At 39.7% G+C, this 20,316-nt stretch overlaps 1 protein-coding gene across 1 annotated transcript in view; it reads right to left on the reverse strand.

Moving 5' to 3' along the window:
- The window catches only part of PPP2R3A (protein phosphatase 2 regulatory subunit B''alpha), a 209,327-nt gene extending 189,959 nt beyond the window's left edge, over positions 1-19,368 (reverse strand). Inside the window, exon 1 of the mRNA XM_072613579.1 lies at positions 19,078-19,368. The gene's annotated coding sequence lies outside the window, so the exon portion shown is untranslated. The remainder of the gene's footprint in view (positions 1-19,077) is intronic.
- Positions 19,369-20,316: the final 948 nt, after the last annotated feature.

Raw genomic sequence — 20,316 nt, forward strand, 5'->3', positions numbered from 1 at the left:
TTAAAGTTGAGGAAACTGAGGCAGAGAGGTTGATATGCCCAGGTTCAGCTAGTGAGTGTGTCTGAGCATGGGTCTGAACTCAGGTCTTCTTGACTGTGGGCCCATTGTTTAACTGCGCCACATAACTGCCTTGAATTAGATAATAATTAATATGAGAGAAATGCTAATTAAAGCAACTCTTAGGTTCCATTCCATACTCAGACTGACAAAATTGACATAAAAAAACCCTGAGAAATTCTGAAGGAGCTGAAAGAAAAAAAGGCACATTAATATCTAATTAATTAATTTAATTAATATTTAATTAATAATTAATTGGTGAAGCTTTGACTTGGGTCTAGCCACTCTGAAAAGCAATTTGGAATTATGCCCCAAATTTGCTAAACTATGAATACCTTTTAACCTAATGATACTACTACTAGATCTACAGACCAAAGAGATTAAAGAAATAGGAAAACAACTCGTAATTTTTAAAAAATTGCAGCTCTTTTTGAAGTATCAAAGAACTGGAAACCAAAAGAATACCCCTCAATTAGGGAAATGTTGAACAAATTATGGTAAACAAATAAAATAGAACACTACTGTCCTGTAAGAAATGATGAACGAAACAGTTTCAAAGACACAAGAGAAGGCATATTAACTGATGTAGAGTAAAGTGAGTAGGATCATGTACTCATGTAGGGAATCTGAAGATATTCCTTGCTCCTTAATAGGCCCATGTGACCCGCTCTGAGCTCTGACCCAGTTCACAGTCTGAGTCACATGGAGCCAATGGGGGGAGGAGCTTGCCAAAAGGTTGGCACAGGAATGGCAGAGCTGAGGGAGAAAGCAGGCAGAACAGAGCTGAGTAGCTAGCATAAGTGAGAGAGGGAGTGACTTTGTCTAAGGGAGCTGGTTTGTGGAAAGACCTAACAGAAAGAAGGCCTGGGGATGGCCATATTCCCTGCATTGATAATGTATATAGATTTTTTTGTTACCATGATGGATTTGGCTTTTTGGTGTTTGAATAAATGTCCTGGTTTTGTCTTTGAGGAAGAGAGTTTATATTTTGCGAATTTACCTTGGAAATATACAAGCATATCCACACTGGCTGCTGTGGGCATTGCACTGGTGTTATAAATCAGTAACACAATTTATACGATAACAACACCATAAAAAAGAACAACTTTGAAAGACTTCAAAACTTTGATCATGTAATAACCAATCATGATTCCAGAGGACTGATGAAGCATACCTCCTGAGGCAAAGATGATCACACGTAGTAAGTGCTCAATAAATGCACAATCTGTCTTATCTATCAATTATCCTTCCTTCCTGGACATTCTCTCCTCCCTTGGCTCTTTATTGGTTCTCTTTCCACCCTACTGATTTTCTTTCTGATTGTTTCTTCTTAAACTCCTTTTTTCATCCTACCCACAAGATATAGGCACCCCCCCAAGTTTCTGTCCTAGGTTCTCTTTTCTTCCCTCTCTACATATTTTCCCTTAGTAATTACAACAGTACCCACTGGTTCAACTGTCATCTCTATTCTGATGACTTCCAAATCTACATATCTAGTCCTAATCTTTCCCTTGAACTCCAGTATATTACCAAGTGCCTACTGGACATCTCCACATGAATGCTGATAAATAAAAATGATAACAACATATTATGCACCACTATATGCTAACAAAATGGAGAAAAAGAGGAAACAGAGGAATACTTTCAAAGAATAAAATATTCATACTATCAGAAGGTCAGATAGAGATCTTAATCCATTCTCAAAAAAAATCTAGCTATAAAAGAACTATCAAAGGGTTTAGAAAACCTCTTGGTCCTAAAGAATTCACAGAAGAATTCTATCAAATTTTTAAGGAACCATTAGTACCAGTACTTTACAAATTATTCTCAAAAACTGGGAAAGAAAGCACCCTATTTGAATCTTGTAATGGGACAAATATAAAGCTACTAACTAAACCAGGGAAAGACAAAACACAGAACAAAAACTATAACCTAATGTCACTAATAGATACTGACTCATATTTTAAACAAAATTCTATCAGACTTTAGTGATTTATCTAAGAAAACATTCATTATGACCACAAATGATTTATATCAGGGATGCAAAAATGGTTCAACAATAGGAAAACAATATAATTAAATGTATGAAAAACCCAAGCATCTAAAACCACACAATTATTTCAATACAAGCTAAAAAAGCCTCTGACCAAGTTTAGCACTCCCTTATACTAAAAACAAAAATACCAAACCTTGCTAAGTCTAAGCACAGAGGAACCTTTTTTAATATCGTAAAAAGTATCTAAAACCCAAAGTAAACATCATTTGCAATGGGGACACACTAGAGCCTTTTTCTATCTTTAAATGATATAGTTCTGGAAATGCTTGTTACAGCAATAAGCCAAGATGAAAAATTAAAGGCCTTAAAAGGTTAAAAAGATGAAAAAACCATCCATAATGCTGATAACATGATGGTATTCTTGGAAATGATGAGAAGAAATAAGGATGAAAGGGGAATAACACTTTTAAAACACTTCCATATCATAAAGCAGCAGTCATGAAAACCTTTTAGTATTGGTTAAAAAGCAGAGAAATAAATTAATGGAATGGACTAAACAATGGAGAATCAGAAATAATGGCACTCAATAAGCCAGTGTTTGATAAAATAGAAAATATGAATTACCTAGGAGGGGAAAACCTCATCTGATGAAAACTGCTGGAAATCAGTCTAGCAGAAATAAGGTTTAGACCATCATCCTCATACATCATATTCCTCAATGCATTTTAAATGAATATGTAACCTTAAGTAACAACCAGACTGTAACAAATTTTGAAGAGAACCAAATTTTGTATCTCTAACAGCTACAGGTAGAGATACATTTTTAAACAAGAGAGAGAAACAATTGTAAAAGATAAAATATGTAAGTCTGATTACATGAAACAGAAAAGCTTCTGCACAGAGAAAATAAATGCCCTTAGGATGAGAAAGGACATGATCAAAGGAGAAAAGATCTCTGAATCAAATTTCTCTGATAATGGTTTGGTATCCAAGATATATAAACAATTAATAAATATATGTAAGACTAATATCTATTCCTCAATAGATACATGGTCACAGGTTAAGAACAAATAGTTCTCAAAAGAAGAACTGCAAAGTATTCACAATGACATGAAAGAACATTCCAAATAAACTAATATAAGAAAAGCAAATGAAAACAACCTTGAGATTTCAACCACAGTCCTGTATTTCATTAAAGGTTCACTCCCCCTCCTCCCTATCCTTGGCAGGACTATACTCAGTTTTGCTGGGTAGTTTATTCTTAGTTGTAAGCCAAAATCTTTTACCTTTTGGAATTTCAGATTCCAAGCTCTCTGTTCTTTTTATGTAATAGATAATAAATCTTAATGTGATCCTGACTTGTGGCTCTGCAGTACTTGAAGTCTTTCAGGCTGCTTACAGCACTTATTCCTTGACTTGACAACTCTGGATTTTAGCTATAATATTCTTGGGAGCTTTCATTTTAAAGTTTCTTTCAGAAAGTGACCAATGGAATCTTTCAATTCTGACTTTGCCCTTAGTTCTGGGATACCTGGGCAATTTTCTGTTATAATTTCTTGACATATGATGTATGGGCTGTTTTTGTTTATGGCTTTCAGGTAGTCCAATGACTCACAAATTATCTCTCCTTGTTCTGTTTTCCAGGTCAGTTGTTCTTCCTCAGTTTCATATTTTCCATAATTTCAGACTTTTGCCTATTTTATCATTGATGTCTCATGGATTTATTAGTTTCCATTTGGCACATTCTAATTTTCAAGAAGTTTGTTCAGCAAGGTTTTGTACTTCTTTTCCCAAGGTATTAAATCTCTTTCCATGTATTTTTTCCCCCATAGCTCTCATTTGGTTCTAAAACTCATTTTCAGGTCTTCTTTTGGGAAAAAAATAATCCTTTAACTCTTCTACAAATTCTTGCTGGGCTTGTGTTCCAGCTGCATTTTACTTTGAAGTTTGTAGATGTTTTCAAGTCATTCTCTTCTTTCTGTGTTTCTGTCTTGAGCTTCCTTGATACCATAGTAGCTCTCTATCATCAGGTTCTTTTTTTGTTTGCCCCCTTTTCTGACCTATTTTTTTTTTACTTGGGACTATTTTAGCATCTGAATCTGTACACTTCTGGAGAAGAGGGATGTCTAGTTTAAGCGTCTGTTCTTTCTCATCTTTCTGCTGCTTTCACATCTGCTTTTGGGAATCTGAAAGTTTTTAGTGCTCCCAAAGTGGTATGATCCAGAGGGAGCCTGTTCACTGTCTTCTTGGTTTGACCTCTACAAGTTCCTATCCCAGGTTTGGGTTTGCCGGCTTGTGAGTGGTTGAGAATTTCAAGAGTGCTGCTGGTCTCTGTTAATCTACTGGGAGTTTCTATAGGTTCAGAGTGACTGAACTGCAGGGACAACTTTGGTCGGGGACTCTTGCTCTGGTTATTCCACTAGAGGGTTATGTGTTGGACTAACGGCTAGAGCTGAGTCACTGCTCTGCTCCTGGGATTAGAGACACAGAGCTTGGTTTCTGGAACTTGTTCTTTGTTCAGTACACAGCTAAGGCCCATGTTGATTCAATATCACTCCTCTCCCCTCTGGATATATGGCCTACAGCTGGGTAGTGGGCAACAAAGTTGCTTGAGAGCACTTATTTGTACACTCAGCTTAAGGATCCCCTGTGATCTCTTTCTGCCCCCTGATGCCCCATCTCTGCCCTCTCTTTCTGTCCCTGGGTGCTGGAATACTCAAGCTACTGTGTACATGCTCCTTACTTGACCCCATCCCCAGTGTCCAGAGCCCTCTATGTCTCCCTAAACTACTTTGGGCTGGAAAAATTAATTACCTTTTCTCGGCTTTCCTGATCAGAATTTCTGCTGGTGCATTTTCATGATCTCAACGTGGAAAAGGGACAGTGGAAAGCTAGGCCCAACTGCTTCTCCCACTCCACTATCTTCAGTAGATCTCCATTTTAAAAAAAGCTAATTTATGTTATAGTTAAATGATACTGGTATCCTAACCAGGGGCATATCAATGACACTGAGGAGATATTAGCTGGCCCTGCTGACTGATAATGGGGCATACACCAGAGGGGGAACTTTAGTCAACATCACTAAAAAGACACCCCAACCCCTCAGAGGCACCCCTAAAACTCCAAGGGGAGAAGTAGATATCCGGAGCCTAACTCATCAGCGTGATTTGAGAGAAGAGTCCCAGGAGTCTTACACTGGTAACGCAGAAGAAAATGATGAATTTCAATTTAGTAAGGTTGTTTAACTTTAAATAGGTAAAATTAGCTCATATTATTAAGTAATATTAAGATTTATCTATAGACAAGATTTAAAGAATATTAATGAATGTATTAATGAATGTGTATTTGGTAATTCCTAACTATTTTTTCTCCTTAGTTTCTTTGTTTTTCTTCAAGAGTTTAAAGAGAATCTCTTATTCCTCACTGAAAACACCCTATAAATTTATTTACCAAGACTCAGTGCAATCAAGTTGTAGGGACCGTCCACGGTTCTCTAGCTGTTCTTGGAGATAAACTGCCTTTCTCTAAATCTTATTTCAGGCTTTGTACACTGTATCAGGTTTTCCATTTCTCAGCAACCCAGAAGCAAATGAAGGGGGAAGAAAAAATAGTCATGGAAGTTTGATTTTCTATTCCTAGTTTTCCATCCACCAAAAGAAAAAGGGAGAAAAAAAAATCTGATACATAGATTTCTGTGCTCCAATGTGATTTCATACAATTACTTTTCCCCAAACAGAATTTTTCTGGCTATTTTGTCATAATAATAGCTAGCATTTCCACAGGACTTTAAGGTTTGCAAAACATTTTTAACAATTATTACTTCATTTTATTTTCATAACACCTGGTAAATAGGTGCTATTATTAGCCCCATTTTACAGATGAGGAAACTAAAACAGAGGTTAAGTTACTTGTCCAGGGGCACAAAGTTAGGTAAATACCTGGGGTAGGTTTTAAAACTGGGTCTTTCTGATTCCAAGTTCTACTATTAACTATGTGATACTGTATCACATAGCTGTCACTCTATTTTATCTTTTTTGGAAGAGAAATGAAAAGCTCCTTATTTCTCCAGTTTTTGCCTTCTGAAACTGGATCTGCTGAACTCCAAGAGTAGTTATTAATGGCTCAAAGACAGCTTGGAAGGAAGTCGCTAGTGGAATGATCTAGAAATTTGCCCTTGGCTATATGCTGTTTATCATATATCAAATCATATATTATATCATAGGATCATTGGAGCTGGAAGGGTCCTTAGAGTTCATCTAGTCCTATCTCATTCATTTTACAAATGAGGAATCTAAGGATGAGAGGCTAAGAAGATAGCAAGAGGCAGAACAACGATTCAGCACTAGATCCACTGACTCCAAATTCATCCCTTGTTCACTGGCTTAGATGCAGAGTTGGTGTATTTATCAAGTCATAGAGTCAGAGTCAATAAACATTTATTAAGTGCCTACTATATGCCAGACATAGTGCTAAGCATTGGGGATACAAAGAAAGTATAAGACAGTCCGGCCCGAAAGAAGATCACAACCTAATGGGCTGAAAAGGAAAGTGGGGGAGGATAACCTATGCAGAGGCATAATGAAATCTTGCAGCAAGGGTGGGCAATGATCTGAGAAGATGTGAATTAAAGAGCTGAATGATGAGTTTCTGGAGGCAATGAAAATTCAGATCAGCAGGATAGGAAATGATGAGGTGAATTCCCTGAGGTCCCTCCTTAAACAGAGTGTCTGGGAGGAACTCCTAGATATCCATTCCCCTCCCCCATCCACTCCAAACAGAGGGAGGAAGGGACTCCAGGGGCAGGGGGTACAGGGGAGGGTTGAATTCAGAGTTGTTTTCATCTCTGATGAATGATGAGTTTTTTGGAAATGATGAAGTTTGCACATGACACAAAGCAAGCAGGCATACTAATAGCATCCAAAAAGATTTCAATAGGTCAAATAATAAGGCCAACTCTAATATGTTGAGAATATTTTTATACAAATTTAACATACAATTAGATGCACACACACATGCACACAGAGATGCCTTTAATAAAGCACAGCCAAAAAGTATTAACAGATGACAAATAAGCAAAGAAAATTTATTATGGGCCTATATCCAGGTCAGGCTTGTTGGTAAGATCTACTACTTCTAGTTCCATTTTCTTTCCTTCTCTATTTTTATCTTTTTTTTTTTTTGTCATTTTAAAAAGGATAGTTTTAGTGTTCATGGTAGAAGATTAAATTACTACGATAAATGTAAAGTCTTACACTTCAGTTTAAAGAATCAACTCCATAGGTACAGAATCTTAGAATACTGTTACATAGCACTTAATTTGAAAATTATCTGGAGTATTTTGAGGAATTAAAGGTATAGAATCTTAAGAAAAAAATGAAAAAAGCAGGATTATTGTACTTTAAAAACCTCACATATCACAAGACAGCAATCATTAGAACCATTTGGTACTGATTAAAAGTAGAAAAACTGATCACTGGAATCTACTAGATAAGAAAGAACCAAACAAGTGAACTCAACACTTAGTTATTTATAAATGCAAGAACACAAATTACTTGGGGAAGAACTTCTAATCTGACAAGGCTGTTGGGAAAACTGAAAAACACTTTGCCAGGAATAAGGTTTAAACAATCACTTTACATCAAATGCTACAATAACAAAATAAAAATGGATATACAACCTGAAATACTGAAGAGAAAAGATTTCAGGTACCTTTCACATTTATAATTGGGGCAGAGTTTTTAACCAAAGGATAGAAAGGATCATAAAAGATAACAGATAATTTCAATTACATGAAATGGAAAAAGATTTTACATGAATAAAATCAATTTAACTAGGATATGGATGGCAATGACTGGTAAAAATCTTCACATCAAACACCTTTGATATCTAAGAGAGAGGAATCTAATAGAAATGTATAGCCAAAAGCTACTTCCTAATGATCAAGTGAGCACAGTACATGAAAAACGAATCTCAAACGAAGAATGGCAAATTAACAACCATATATAAGATTACTGTGAATTACTAGCAGTAAGAAAATGCAAATACATAAAGAACTCAAGTTTTACTTCACAACCAAAAATAATCAAAACCAAAAAGATTGCAGAAAAATAGACAAGCTAGCACACTGTTGATGGAACTGTGATATGATCTAATTGTTCTGAGAAAGTAACTTTGAACCGTGGCCAAAAATGTTACTAAAATGTTCATATCCTTTGACCCAGAGATAAGCTGCTAAGCATATGCCCCATGGTCAGACAAAAGGAAAGGTCCTATGTAGACCAAAACATTCATAGCAGCACTTAAAACAATAATAGTGAAGAACTGCAAACTAGGGACTAGTAAACAAATTGTGGTACATAAATATAATGGAATTTTACTGTGCTATAAGAAACAACAAATTTGATGACTTCAGATAAATATAAGAAAACATAATGAACTGTTTCAAAGTTAAGTAAGCAGAATGATGAAAACAATATATACAGTGACCGTGACAAGGTAAATGGAAAGAACAAAAAGAAAGAATGCAGTACAATTATAATAATCAGGTTTGACCCTGGAGAAGATAAAATAATACTCCTTTCTTTGCAGAGGAAGAACTTGGCATATGCTATCAGTCTCAGTTGAGGTGATGGTTAGTTTTGCTGAACTTTTTTCATCTTTTTTTTTCATCTTTGCTTGTTAAGTAGCGATATATATGTTGTATTTGTGTGTATATATATATGTATGTGTAAATATAATATACACATATGTGCATATGTTTACATATACATATGGAAATGAAGTTTACATACAAGAAAATCCTATCAATAAAATTTTTGAAACAAAAAAGAAAATGACCTGGAGGCATCACTGAACTGCAGGCTTCAGTCAATAATGTGGTAATGAAGCTCAAAAAGCTAACTACTCAACCTTCTATCTAATGTAGTAGCTCTGGCCATTCTGCCCTAGTAAACTACTGAATTCTCTTCCGGTGCTATATTTTAGAACAGTCATAAGTCAGAGTGAGTATTCCTAGAGGAAAATGCCAAGGGTGCTTAAGAATATTGAGAAAATGTCAAATCAGGATCAGCTGAAGGAAGTGGAGATACTTCATTTAGAAAAGGGAGGACTGAGGGGAGGAATATAACTTATACAGTTACACTGTAGTACCTGATGAGATGTCAAGAACAAAAAACACTAGGTTTAAGTTTCAGTGGTTGACAGAGGCTTGATATAAGCACAAACTTCCTAACAGAGCTATATAAAATGAAAGAGGCTGCCTCAAGAGGTAATGGGTCCCCACTTGGTGGAGGTCTTCAAGCAGAGGCTGGGTAACAATCCACTTTTTAAAATATTCTTTCTTGTTATAGACATAAACATTATCAAACATGACAATCTGAATAAAGAAAGAAATTTTTTAAGTCCATAACAAATTTAACACAAATAGTAACAAAATTGCCCAGTCTGTGTCTAGTTCTAAACTTCCTTCTGCTCTACTACATGAAGTTTTAAAAATAAGTTAAGAGGACTTTTCAGTAATACTGCAGAATATATTTGTGATTCGGCATGGGTTTGATTAGATATACTTTGAGGTCCCTTTCAACTCTTGTATTCTGTGATACGGTTTAATGACTTGCCCAGTGTTACAACTGGGGAGGGCAAGCTTTCTGAGATTCTGGGAAAGCAACCATGATGTCCTTTGGAAGAAACTGACTGACAAGGTAGCATCAACGTGGCATAAAATTTCATATCAAACAGAACATCTACTGAATGCTGATGGAATTTAACTTGCTATATGGATGAAAGTGCCACATGCTATCAGTAATATTAATAACATACCTAGCTTCTTAAGGCATTTCATCAGTGTCCCCTTACAATCCATGTTAAAAATCAAAAGCATTTACCTTTTTCCAGTCCATCTTTCAAACTGCTGCTAAAACTGTCTTTGTCAAGTCAACAAACATTTATCAAGTGCGTAGGTATGGTGTCAAGCACTGAGTTTACAAAGAAAGACAAAAAACAAATATGACCATATCATTACTTTTCTCAAAAAAACTTTTTAGGATGATAGGATTTAAAGTTGGAAGGGGTCACAGAGATCCTCTAGTCCAACTCCGCTATTTTATTAATGAGGAGACAGAGAACCTGAAGGGTTAGACAATTTGCATTTTTAACTTCTTAAAGAATAGAGCCAAGATTCAAATCCACATCCTCTGACTTCACCTTCAATGCTCAATCTACTAACGAGGTAACCAAGTGGTGTTGGATGGATGCTGGTCCTATAGTCAGGAAAAAGGCACTTCAGTTCCATTCTCAGGCACTTAATGGCTATGTGACTGGACAAGTCACCCTCTTTCTGAATCAGTGTCTTCATCTGTAAAATGCAGGTAACAATAGCATCTACTTTCCAGGGTTATTGTGAGGATACAATGAGATCTGTAAAATGCTTTGGGTATTACTTTTATTATTATAGCACGCTGCCTCTTTGATTCCCTACTGATTACAGGACAAAAAATACAAGCTCTTTAGTTTTAAGGCTTCCACAAACCTGGCTCCAATCTGCTTTTTAAGGCTTATTTCATGCAAATCTCCTTCACTCAGAGTACAATACAGCAAATTGGAATATTACTTATTCTCCAGTCTCAAATTGTATTTTCCATGTATTCACATTCAAAGACATATCACAAAAAGGTTGGGAAGAAAGTGAGGGAACAGGAAATGAAGGCACTGAGTGCAGAAGGCTTTTTCAAGGAGTTCAGCTGGAATGAAGAGGAAAGATATAAAGTAATAGCTAGCAGAGGCGGTAGAATCTAGAGAATTTTTTTTTTTTTTTGAAAGAATGGAAGAGACTTGGGAGTCTCAGTAGGCAACAGGGAAAGAGTCAGTAAATAGGGAGAGACTAAAGATTAGACACAGCTTGAAGGTACTCTTCTGAAAAAGAGAAGAGGAGACAGAATCACGCGAACATGTAGAAGGCTTGGCACTAATAAGGAGGAAGGCCACTTTCTCTCCATTAGACACCAGAGTAAAGGATACAGTAAGAGATGACGCCACAGTGATCTGAGATAAAGTGAAGGAAAGAATAAGGAGCTGCTGGATAATGATCTCAAATTTTTGGTAAATATAAGAAGTGGATGTCATCAAGCTTGAATCATGAAATACCACAATACTGGAAGAATTAAAACAACATGTTATCCAAAATCTGATGGAGCAATACAAGATGGACATGGTTAGGCATGTTAGGTTAGGTTTAGGTACATACCTAAAATAAATGAGAATAGGAACTGGCATAAAAGACACCACCAAATGGATACACAACCAGAAAAAAAAAATGCAATCTGGTTATGTAACAAAAGTGAGGGATGACAGCCTGTGAACTCAATTGGTACCCTTGTAATTTCAAGAGTTATAAGAAGATCCCTAGCATAGAGGGTATAGATCCCTTTTATGCTGGATCTATACATGACACAAACAAAAATCACAGGGAAAGTTGTAATATGTACTATTGGAAAAGTATCTCTACATCAATTAGATCACAGATTCAACCAAGTATCAAAGTTTTTAAAAAATGTCATGCTACTGTGTTAATTTTGTAGAGGGCACCTTCAGTTCAGTGGAAGAGTCAGAAGCCAGGTTATCAGGGATTGAGAAGTGAGTGGCTAAATATAAGAGGTAATGAATGTGATGGCCCCTTTCTAGAAGCCTAACTATGAAAGGGAGAAATTTTTGTATGATAGCTTGAAAGAATGATAGAGCTAAGTAAAGTTTTTGCTTTTTTTTTTTTTTTTAAGAACTGGGCATATTTTGGGATGATGGGGAAAAGCCAGTGGAAAATAAGAGATTACTAATGGGAGAAAGTATTGAAAAGGGAAAAGCTCTGGAAGGAGCTGGGAGGACCAAAGATAAAAGTGACAGATTTGGCTTTGGAAGGAGAAGAGCTACTTACTTCTTTGTCAGAGACAGTAGCATATGAGAAGAGAATGAAGAATGAAGAAGGATTTTAAGGTTAAGTTTAGTAGGGAAAAGGAGCTTGCCACAGAAGATTTCTGTTTTCTGAATAAACTAAGAAAGTCCTTGGATGAGATGAAGGGGGAGGAGTGGTACAGAAGATTTAAGGGGAGAGGTTTCACTGATATGTTTTGGATCATGTGGCTTAGTTGATTTCCATCTCCTATCTCTAAGTCTTTGCAGCCATTTTCTCCTGTGTCTAGAATGCTCTCTCTTCTTACCTCCAGAATCCATGGCTTCCTTCAAGAATCATCAATAAGCCACCTTCTGTGGTTCCCCCCAGATACTAGTGCCTTCCCTTCCATGGTAACCTTCCTTCTATTCTGGATGTATTTTGTATATATACTTTCCCCTCTAAGACAACCCTTCTTCTACTCTATATTTCCTATACATTGTCTTCATCATTAGAATGTAGGTTTCTGAGGGCAGGGAGTGTTTTTGCCTTTTCTTCGTATTCCCAGCTCTTCGCATAGCTCTTGCCACACAGGAAGCACTTAAGTTTTTGTTGACTGAGTAATAAAATTGCTCAAGGCACCAGCCAAGTATGATATAGACCCAGAATGTTCTTCCGGAAGAGATGCACCATCAACATTAGTTGTATGTGACAACAGGATATGTCTTTGGGGTGGATGTGGGGGAGAGTTCTTGATTCTCAAGGCCAGTCCTAAGGGTCCCTTCCATGGTGGTACTGATGACTTCCCCCTCCCTCTCCTCCAGATATTTCTGATTACATGGAACAGTAGTATTTGTTCTGTACATACCAATGGAAGAAATTAAAGTATTATCAGTGTTTCTTTTCTTCTGGGGTCTTCTGGATTACACTTGGGTAGAGTCTACTCTCCCTGAAGTTGCTAGGCAAATAGCTGGATCTAGGCCCTAGGTAGCAAGGTAAGAAGATGAATTTCCTGCTGGGAAGCTCCTATTCAAAAGCTGACAAGAATAAGATTGTTTAGCTAATAAATTCCCATAAGATGTTCAAGAAGTGACTGATAATTCACACATATACAATATTTTAATGTTTACAAACAGCCTTTAACTGAATTGATGTTTGTCTACCGAGTACCACTGTCTTTTAGTAAACTAGTTTCTTCTAAGCAAACAAAAACACTATGAAGAAATCTTTGGGTCTCAGTTGTAGTTATAATTAGTTTTTCATTATAAAACTAGGCAACAACTGCAGGACCTCATGAAATTTCTCCAAAAGACTGATTAAGAATTTATTTGCATGAGGGGAGAGGAGAAGATTCTCTCGGGAACTATTCAGTCTAATGGAGTTGCATTCACAGCCAGCTGTAGTTCAGATAGTAATGTATTTGTTTATTCAACAACAAACATTTATTAAGTGGCTTCCATATGCAAAGCACTTAGGTCCAAGGGATACAAAGAAAAAAACCAAAACAGACCTTTTCCTCAAAGAGTTTATATTCTTGTTTATCATTTTCCTTTATCCAAAAGTGCTCTCCCTATAAGACAGTCTTGTCCTACAGTAGGCAATGCCTATACCTTCATCATGGCATCCTCCTTCTAAAAGTAATTAGGAACGTTGATATCTAGTGATAGGTTCTTGGGTAACAGTACTGTTGGCTATAGGTTGAGTCAGTGATCCACATCTTAGTTGTTGACTGAGTGGAGGAAAATACAAAATCAAGAGAGTGTGAACTCAGGATCATGGTCTGAACAGTTTTAGGAATTATCTAAGGCAAGGTTAGGAATATGGATTAGTTAAGATAGAAGAATTCATGAGAATAAGAATTTTTTACAAAAGAAAAGTCTTTGAGCACAATGCTTGAGAGCTTCTTTTATTCTTTATGTTGAGGTAGCCTAGGACTATATGTACAGCTGTGCTTTATCTGGACAGCTCACTTGGACACAAAAGAGGTTTACTGATATCTGATTGAGAATTCCGAACTCATCCAACAAGTGTTTGTTACATGACTACTATGTATAAAGGTACTGTGCTAAGAGCAAGGGATATAAAGACATAAATGAAACCAGTTACTGGTTTCAGTCTCAGAACAATTCATCTTGGACATACAGATCACCCTCAAAGTTTACAAAAGACAATTCATTTCCTTATGAAGATTTATGAAAAAGCAAGTTTGAGTAGAAGAAAATGAAGAGATTGACTAGAGGTGACTAGAAGTGAGTGCTGGCATTTAGTGCCCTGGGCAAGGTTTGAAAAGTTTGCCTCTCTTCTCCCACCACCCTAGTGAATGTATGTATTTATTTACACTTCTTAAAAAATATTTTCAACTTAGAAATACAGTAGTAGCATAACATCTATCATTCTGAGAGATAAAATTGTAAATTTAAGTGATTAAAATATAACTTTTCATGGAATATAAATTAATGACATCATCATAATTAATACACTTCGCAGTATTGTGCCCAATGCTTACACAGTCTAAATTACTTATAATGCTCTGGTGTCTATAGTTCTTTATTCTCCCCACTTGCAAAATACATTGCAAACATTATATTTACAGAAGTAAATGCCCAAAGCAAGCAGGGGACTACAGGGGTGATGAGGGTGTAAACTGGCTCTGGGGTGAAAGGGGACATGAAGAGGCAATCAACCAGCCATTTATTTCACAGAAGCAGAAGCTGAAGCTCAGAAAAGTTAAGCAATTTACTTAAGGGTCACACAGCTAATTAATGATGGAGTCAGAATTTAGAATCTAGATCTCCTGACTCTCAATCCAGTATGTTTTCCTTTACTCAATGACTTTTAATACATCCCTCCAGAAAAATAACAATACTATCAATAATTTTCAGCTTAATAAAGGCAAGTGCATAGCTACTCCATCAGTTAAATACAGGACTGATGGAAGGTGATAGATCTTGGTGGAACAGATATGCCCATTACATAGACTAGAAAGAACGGCACATTGTGATTTCAACACTAAGAATTTGAAGGACTCATTCAATCACCTTAAATCACTGGCTAAGGTTCTAGGGCTCTTCATTTAAACAAAAAGAAAGTAAAAAAGATTTTTTTATCTTTTAGATAGAAGACCTAGATTGTAGTCTTAGCTCTGACACTTTACTAATTTGGAAAAAAATCACTTAACCTCTGTAACTCAATTTACCCATATATAAAATGAAACAGTTGGATGCAACAATTTCTTTGGTCCCTTTCAATGTTATGATTCTACGACTCTATCACTATTTTCTTCATTATACTACCTTGAGTCTTTTAGATTACACTAGCTACTGTAAAAATAAAATTACCTCTCTGGGAGATGGAGAACATGTACTTTAGTCTATAATTTGGAGGATAATGAATGAAAAATAGTATTGATCTATTGACTTTAAATACAGAATTATCATTTGTTCTAATACCTCCTTTGACTTTGAATACTTTATGAATGAAGTGTTTAGACTCTGAACTATGACATCATATCATGATGTATCTGGACAATAACTTAATGACCTTTGGCAGCATATGGTCTAAGAACTCATCCAAGTACCGTCATTTATGTGTCAACTGTGTGTCACAAAGGCAAGTCGATTTCCTTAGTGAAGTTATATTCTATTGGGTAGACACAATATATCCACAGATAATGAAATGCAAGAGATACGTAAAATAATAAGTGACTTGGAATTGGGACTAACATCTGAAGGAATTAGAAAAGAAGCAGCACTTAAGCCAAGAAGGGAGTCTGGGGTTCCAAGAGGTGAAGCTGAAGAGAAAGAGCATTCCAGGCATGAGAGAAAGCCTGTACAAAGGCCTGGGGGAAGGAAATGGAATGTTAGTTACATCATGTCACATACCAGAAGCAGCAAGTAGGCTAGTTTGGCTGGAGTACAGAGTATGTGGGGGTGAGAAGAGTAATTGTAACAAGCCTGAAAAAAATAGCCAGATTGTGAAGGGCTTTAAATACTAAACAGAAGAGTTTTAATGTCATTCTGAAGATGGGGGCTGTGGGGCGGGGTGGGGGAAGCACAGTTTGGAAACGTAGAGAGTAAAGTTTCTTGAGCAGGAGAATGATTCAGTCAAACCTGTGCTTTAGAATAATCAATTTGGCAACTCTGGGGGATGGACTGGAAAAGAGAAAGACTGGATATAGGGAAAAGATTAGGAGGCTATTGTTATAGTCCAGGGGAGAGTGGTGAAGGCCTGAACTAAGGAGGCTGTGGTAAGAACAGAGTTATTGAAGGGGCAACTGATTGGATATAAGACAGGAGAGTAGAGCTGAGAATGACTCCTACTTGTGAACCTGGGCCAGCCCAAGAGTGCTGGTCCCTTTGGAACGAATCACAAACGAAACAATTAAAAAATTCTTTGGCCTCCCTTGTTACTGACGTGTAGGTGAGTACCATTCCTTACTACATATACCACTGTACCACCCAGTAACAAAGTATGACAAAGAGTTCATTCTGAATTTCTCCCCATTGACAATGCTCCTGAAAAGTTGGCTCTCTAAGTATCAGATATTACAGTGGACCTCTGGAGTCAAACAGATCTTTGCCCTACTTTCACTGTATATACAGGTTTACAAACGTCCTGATCCTAGGAAGTGTCTGGAATCCTGAAATGTCCTTTAACCACTTAAGTGAATGTCTTAAAACTAGCCATGGACATGATTTCGTTTTTTCCCCCAAATTTATTTATTGATTTGTTTTCAATTTTCAACAATCACTTCCACAAGTTTTAAATTTTCTCTCCCTCCCTCCCAATCTTATATGGGCTCTACACATACATTCCTATTAAACACATTTTCACATTAGTCATGTTGCATATAAAAATTAAAACGAATGGGAGAAGGCACGAAAAAACTAAACAAAACCAAACATAACAAAAGAGAAAATAGTCTGCTTCATTCTCCGTTCTGACTCCATAGTTCTTTCTCTGGATATGGATGGCATTTTGCATCACAAGCATGGACATGATTTTGTAGCAGCCAAATTCTAAGTTGGAGTACAGTGCTAGTGAACCTACTTGTCCTATAAACTGACCCCTAGGAAGATTAATTACATAATTTTTTATACAAATGAGGCCCCTTTAAGGCCAAGGAAGTTCAGCAGATAGCCTAGGCCTGAGAGAAAGAAGCACTCAGTTTACTATTACAGCAACTCTTATAAATTCAACCCACAAGCATAATCCTTTGATTTCAACCAGCTCAAAGTGCTATTTACTTGAAGACTGGAAGCCTTCCTTGATTTCCCAAGCTGCTATTGTCCCCTCTTCTCATAAACTGTTTTGTATGTATGTTGTACTTACTTACAAATACTTTTTGTTTCCTCATAGAATGTAAGTCCATTGGGGCAGTCTTTTTTTTCTTGCAACCCCTAGTGCCTAGCACAAAGGTGGGCACTTAATAAACGACTTTAAAATTACTTTGCACATATTTTGTACTTACCCACATGTATATGTTGTTTCCTCTTACAGAATAAGAGCTTACTCAAAGCAAAGACTGTTTTATTTTCATTTTTCATATACACAGTACTTAACACACAGTAGGCACTTGACTACCTGCTCCCTAACCAGCAAAATGGCAGCACTGTCCATCAGGGGCCAGTAACATAACCTGCTCAAGACTGTTTAAAACTTCACCTATTTAAGATGTGAGATCACCACTACGGGACAATAATCTTGGTCATCATTCTAACGTGACAGTACTAGTGGTGGAGTTTGTGTTCCAAAAACTTTTAAGCAGGCTTAAGATCTGAGGCTGTCATCAGAAAAGACTTACTTTCCCTTCCGCGTATATCTCCTTCCACAATATTTTCCTCTGACACAAAAAACCCCCAAGGTTCAACAGACCATGGATCTGACCAAATACCACAATTTATAGGTTCATAACATTGAGTTTCAAGAAAACAGGACCTGAGAACAATGAACTATGGAGGATTTCAGGATTGTCGTAGCCAAGAATGACAGAACTTGTATGGGCACTTTACAAAGTGAGGTGACGGATATGGTCCACCTTTTACAATTATGTATTTTGAGTTTCAATACTAATTATAATCTGAAGAAACACCACATTTTAAAGACACCCTTAATTGGAGAATCTGATCACTGACAATTTCCTTTCCTTTTACAAGCCCTTTCTCCTGAAGAACTAGAATGTCCCAGTACTCTGACTAACCACAGAAAAAGCACATTGAATTGAGATTCCAGGCTAAGACAAAGCCCCGGGCCAGCTGGTTTACATCGAGTGCTCTCCAAACTGAAAGCTGCATGTGGCATGTCAATGAAGTCTGAGCTGTGAGCGCAGCGCATTAAACCGGGCTTTCTGTCCCACCACGGCCGGTGCGATGGCCCATCCCACACTAGCACAACTCTCCAGGCTGTCCGGAGCCAGGGCCAACTGCCCCGAGCAGGAGCACCGTTTAACTCGGTTTCAGCGAGTCATCCTCGGAATCGCCAGGGGTCAAAACATGTTCTCATAAAATGAGGTTTGTGACACAGCCTTGTTTGGCCAAGCCCAGGGGGAGGGGGAGGGGCAGGAGTCTCTGACAAGTCAGTTCTTCCAGACCGCTGGCACTGGCTGCCCCGCCGGGCTTTTCTGATGAGCAAGTTCCCCAGGAGGGCACGGCACGGCGCGAGGCAGAGTGCGGCGGGGGGATCTCCGCGTATTCCCGTTGCCTCGTCTGTCCCCGGGGAAAGGGAGCTTTGAACGTTTAACGTTTTATTTCATGTCAATCAATTTTACTTTTATCCCCAGGGCGCCACACAGCGCTAGGCACACCGGAGGATTAGTTTGACAATGTTTACCGACTGGTTGCCTGGAAGTCTCTCCACCCCCACCCCCACCCCCACCCCCCAACCTGGGCAGGCCCCTTCCTCACGCCCCGGGAGTCACTTTTCCCCGAGCGGGGCGCGGGGTGGGGTTGGGGGGGCTCGCGAGCCCTTGACCCTCCCGTCCCAGACCTTGACATTGAGCGCGCGGGGGGAGGGGAGGGGGGAGCAGTCGTCCCGCGCTCCTGCCCATGCTTCCCCCCTCCTCGGGGGGCTGCTGGGCGGGCCCCGCCTGCCTCCCCGGCCTCGGGCCCCGGGGTCGGCCGCAGGCACAGGGCGCCCCCATCCGTACCTCGGTGGCTCCGGCTCCAGTTCCTCCTCCTGGTCCGCTCCAAGCCGGGAGAGAAACCCGAGCCGGCTGCTCTCCGCCGCGGCAGCGCCCGCGACCCGATACTCCCGCTCGCCTCCGGGAGCGCCGAGAGTCCAGGGGGGCGTGTGGGTGTGCGGGTGTGCGCGTGCGTGCGTGCGGGAGTGGAAATGTGTGAGAGGACGGACCAGCCCACAGTCGCCGTCGCTGCCGCCGCCCGCCGCCGCCTCCCGAGCTTCGGCTCCGCTCTCGGGCCCGCCCCGCCCTCGCCTCGCCCCAGCCCGGGCCCCGGCCTCGCCTCGGCCCGGCCCGCCGAGGAGCCTCCAGAGCCGAGAAAGGGGGCGGGGCGGGGCGGGGCGGGGCTCCGGGGAGGCGGCTGGGGGAACCTCGAGAGCCGATGGGCCGCCGCGGCCACGGCCGCACGCCCGCGATCCCGGCGTGTCTCGGGCGGGGGAGTGGGGCTTAGACGGGATGAGGGGAAGGGGGAAGAGGGGCCCGCGCGCGCTCCCGCCGCAGCCTCCTCGAGCCCCTGCAGCTCGCGCGTGGCCCTCCCGACGTCCCTTCCCTCAGTCTTTCAGGGAGACCTCGTCCCTATTATTTTGATCCAAAGTGGGATAACGAGCGAGGGTCGTCTGGACGGCCGCGCGAAGCTTGAGCCCCCGAGCCCCCAAGCCCGGGATCGGCCGAGGTGACGCGAGGGGAGGCGCTCCGGAGCCCCCCACGGCTTCTCTTCCCCCTTCGCTGCACCCTCCAGCTTTCCGACCCGCCCGGTCTGACACACACGTACACACGCAGTCCTCACACCTCGTTAGCTCTGGATGATTGGAAGCCGCGCTTTAGCGCCGTGTCCGTGTTACCTCGCCTGGGCCGTCAGCGAAGCGGCCTCTCACGTGGTCCGAGCGCGGACCGGGCCCAAGGACTGATCCGGCGCCGCTCCTTGTCGCGCCGGGCCGGGCCGGGTCCAGCCTGACCGGGCATTTCTAAATACAGCGAAACGGGGGCACTTGTGAGATGTCGCACAAATTTCAAAATCCGGTTTGTCCGCTCTTATGACTTTTTTAAAATGAAAGGGATTTTAGAGGTTTTGCCATTTGAAAATTGGACCCCCCCCCCAAAAGAATTCCCAAGAATACCAACCACCCCGTTTTCTTTAGGCAGGACTGATCTTAGTATGTAAGGGAAAAAAGGCAGAGCTCTCTCTGTCTCTCTGTCTCTTTCTGTCTC

Source organism: Notamacropus eugenii, chromosome 5 (assembly GCF_028372415.1).
Source record: "Notamacropus eugenii isolate mMacEug1 chromosome 5, mMacEug1.pri_v2, whole genome shotgun sequence".
Classification (NCBI taxonomy): domain Eukaryota; kingdom Metazoa; phylum Chordata; class Mammalia; order Diprotodontia; family Macropodidae; genus Notamacropus; species Notamacropus eugenii.